The sequence below is a fragment of the Piliocolobus tephrosceles genome, chromosome 5, assembly GCF_002776525.5.
Source record: "Piliocolobus tephrosceles isolate RC106 chromosome 5, ASM277652v3, whole genome shotgun sequence".
NCBI classification, from domain to species: Eukaryota; Metazoa; Chordata; class Mammalia; order Primates; family Cercopithecidae; genus Piliocolobus; species Piliocolobus tephrosceles.
In genome coordinates this window covers 30,340,194-30,344,577 of record NC_045438.1, presented here as the reverse complement: position 1 = coordinate 30,344,577, position 4,384 = coordinate 30,340,194, and positions in this window count along the sequence as shown.

The following is a 4,384-nucleotide window of genomic DNA, read 5'->3' as shown; positions in this document are numbered from 1 at the left end:
CCAGCTAACAGATAAGAATTATTTCCAGATGAGGTCCAGGATCCTTAGCACTTTTACCAAAGACTGGAATATACACAAAATTTGAAGGACTAAATCTTGAATGGGGAGACTTCAGGGAATCATTTTATTTGGTGCATTGCCTAGACCTCTTATATCCAATACAGTAAGGTTGGACCTGGTCCTGGAACACTACACAGTATGATTTTATGGAAATGTTCAAACTGGATGATCTCTGGGTAAGTTACACAGTCATTTCTTTGAGTAGGAATTCTCTTAACCCCTTAAGGCATATTAGTAGCCTAAGCAGAGTGGGTCGTCATAAAAAGAAGGTTCATAAGAAGAAGTGTCTGGCTCCGGTTGTTTCACAACTATATGTTAATAGAGGCCTTCTCTTTCCTTTCCTTCCTTTCTTTTCTCTTTACCCTACCAGACTTGAAGCGGCTCTCTTACGAATGTGGAGGTTATAGGAAACAAACTGTTAAAGAGCAGTGCAACTGTTGTCTCTATAAGCATAGGGAGCTCAAGGCAGCACTGCTTTGGGACCAGATGGCAGACAGGAATCCAAAGAGGGAGCAATACCCACTTTGGTGCCCTGAGGTGTCCAAAGATGTCACCCAATGTCCAAACCAGTCAAGGGGAAGATATTCAAGTTTTGTTTTGGAGTCTTCAGCTACAGAACTCTAAAGAGAATCTAAAAATAGGGAAGATGACGGAAGGTGTAAATAAAAGGGAATTAAAATCAGTAGATTCATGAGCACATGTGGATTGCCTCTTGGTATTCCTAGGAATAATTCCAAGATTTAACATTCTGCACTAGTGGGTGAGGATTGGAGCCAGGGAACTACTGTGCATGTCCATTTTTGAGATCTAGATTTATTCTAAGGTCACTGTGGCCTGGGGCATAGAATTATAGGCTATGAAATAACTGTGGCCCCTGAGGTAGAGCAGCTTCTCCAAGTTTGATAGCTACTTGAGTCTAGAACTGAGAATGAAATCCACATTTCTTGGATCCTCCATGTTTCTTGGATAACACTGGATACCTCTAATGTTATTCCCACATGCTCATGTCACCTAAACCTGCAGGATTTCTTCATTCTTGTAAACAAGAGTCGACCTTTAGGTTTTAGGAGATTTAAGGGATTTTCAGAATCTTTCAGAAACTAAAACCAATGAGTAATGAACTATACACTCTGAAAAATGGAAAAAATAACCTGGAGAAAATCCAACATGTCTTCTCATAAAAGCAGATAGTCAATCAAAGTTTACATTTTATTTTTCCATGCCTTCTTTCTCTTGATTTGGTCTATTAAGTGATGGATGCCCTCAAAATCTAACTTCTCTGGAAAATAAGACTAAAAATAAAACAAAATTTTATTGTTTGCTGAAGTGTTTTACTACATCTCTAAATTAGCACTTGATATCAGTTTCTTGTAATTATTAAAGAAAACCAAAACTGTATTAATTTAAGAGATAGTAGTATTTTTGCAAAATAAAATAGCTTGGCTCATGCTCTGGAAACTAATTCATCTAAACTGCCATTGAAGCATTTCTGGAGGACAGTGGTTTTGTCTAGATGGTTTTCAGATTTTTCTCTTACCTTGACATTCTGTAGCCTTGGTGTGATGTACCTTGGTATATATTTTTATATATCCTTTTTGGATTTCATATATCCCTCTGGGATTTTCTAGGCTTTATGGATGTGTAGATTTATATTATTTATCTTTTTTGTTTTACAAAAATCCTGGCTATTTTTTTTCTTTTCTTTCCTTTTCTTTTTTCTGTGGGGCAGCCTTCTGAGCCAGGGTAGGCTCAGGGACTCTGGAATCCTGGTTATTTTTATGTGAGCTTCCCATTCTCAGAAGCTGAAAGTCTACAGGTGTATTTTTGAAAATAGACAAAATACAGTGGGAAGTTTAATTTATGATCTTTCCAGTGACATTTCCCAAAAGGAGAAGTAAACAAGATACCCATCCTCCATATAGACTCTCTCTGAAGGTATGACATGTCTGCAAGGAGGCCTTGCTCTCTAGTTCTTCAGGGTCAAGAACAAATACACTGGAGTAATGGCTGAGATCATGAAACATCTTCACTTGGTGGAGTCTAGCACCTTCAAAGCTATTCAGTTCTTTTTTAGCCTATTTGTTATAAATTATCTGACAAAGGACAGAACTCCTCTGGCATACGTAACTGCACACCTATATTCTGTGGGTAGTTTGGAACAAATATTCCTACTAAGGAAGAGGTGAGCTGGTGAAGTCAGAAGACTCTACACATCTAGATTCTTTAATAATCAATCAGGGAATAGGTATTTACTAAATAATCATTTTACTTAGTGCTTGCTTCCATGCTATTTGCTATTTGGGATCCAGGAAAATAATATATGATCAGTACCCTTAACTCAGGATCAGCTTCCCAAAAATTGCCATGTACCTTTAGTCTCCTTTCCCCTGGTACAGTTCCTCAGTTTTTCTTTGTCTTACATCAAATTCAGACTTTTGAAGAGTCTCTCAACTTAAATTCATCCGAGGTCTTCTTTAATTAAATTCAAGTTTCGCATTTGTTCAAGAATGCTACAAAAGCAATGTGGTGTACTTCTCAGTGTATCACATTAGGAGGGACTTGACGTTGGTCTGTCCCATTACTGTGAGTGTTAACTTTAATCACTTGGTTAAAGTAGTACCTCTCAAATTTCTCCTCTATAAATTTGCTATTTTTCCTTTGTAATAAATAAGTATCTTGTGGGGGCAATACTTTAATATCATATAATTATCCTGTTTCTCAGCACAGTTTGATCCACTAAGCTTAGCATCCATTGATGATTCTTGACTAAAGTAAATTGTTTCTGTGATGTTTGCTAGATGGTAATTGTCTGTTTCCATCATTTGATGTTATTTTTTAAAAAATAAATTCTAGTTAATAACTCAATAAATTTAATTTCTCAATTAAATTAAGAAAAATGTAAGCTTTATTTTTACCCATTTATAGTTGATATACAAAAATATACATATCTAACGTATACTTTTTTTTTGAGAGGGAGTCTTGCTCTGTCGAACAGGCTGGAGTGCAGTGGTGCGATCTCAGCTCACCGCAACCTCCACCTCCCGGGTTCAAGTGATTCTCCTGCCTCTGCCTCCTGAGTAGCTGGGATTGCAGGTGCGTACCACCATGCCTGGCTAATATTTTGTGTTTTTAGCAGAGATGCGGTTTCACCATGTTGGTCAGGCTGGCCTCAAACTCCTGACCTTGTGATCTGCCCGCATCAGCCTCCCAAAGTGCTGGGATTACAGGCGTGAGCCACTGCACGTGGCCTGATGTATACATTTTAATGAACTTGGACATATTCATGCATCCATGATACCATTACCACATATAAGACACTCCAAAAAAGAGAAAAAAAATTGTAAATACTGTAAAGCAAAAATAAAAAAGTAAAGGAAAAAATATATTTGAAACACTTTGAGCAACAAAGGGCCAACAGCCCTAGTAAAAAGGAGCTCTTTAAAATCATTAAGGAGACTTAAATATAAGACCTCAAAACTATGAAACTACTACAAGAAAACACTGAGGAAAATCTGCAGGATGTTAGTCTGGTCAAAAATTTCCTGAGTAATATACCCCACAAGCACAGGCACCAAAGCAAAAATAGACAAATGAGATCAGATCAAGTTAAACAGCTTCTGCACAGCAAAGGAAACAATCAACAAAGTGAAGAGACAACCCACAGAATGGGAGAAAATATTTATAAACTACCCATCTGACAAGGGATTAATAACCAGAGTATATAAGAAGCTCAAACAACTCTAGGAAAAAAATAGTCGCCCGATTAAAAAATGGGCAAAAGATTTGAATAGATATTTCTCAAAAGAAGACATACAAATGACAAACAAGCCTATGAAAAAGTGCTCAACATCACTGATCATCAGTGAAATGCAAATCAAAATTAAAATATTATCTCACACCAGTTAAAAAGGCTTTCATCCAAAAGACAAGCTGTAACAAATGCTGGTGAGGAAGTAGAGAAAAGGGAACCCTCGTACATTGTTGGTGGGAATGTAAATTAGTACAACCACTGTGGAGAACAATTTACAGGTTCTTCAAAAAAGTAAAAATAGAGCTACCATATGATCTAGTGATCTCACAACCAAAACAAGGGAAATTGGTATATTGAAGAGATACCTGCCCTACCATGTTTATTGCAGCACTACTCATAATAACCAAGATTTGGAAACAACCTAAGTGTCCATCAACAGATGAACGGATAAAGAAAATGTGTTATATACCCAATGGAGTACTATTGAGGTATAAAAAGAACGAGATCCTGTCATTTGCAATAACATGGATGGAAGTGGTGATCATTGTGTTAAGTGAAACAAGCCAGGCACAG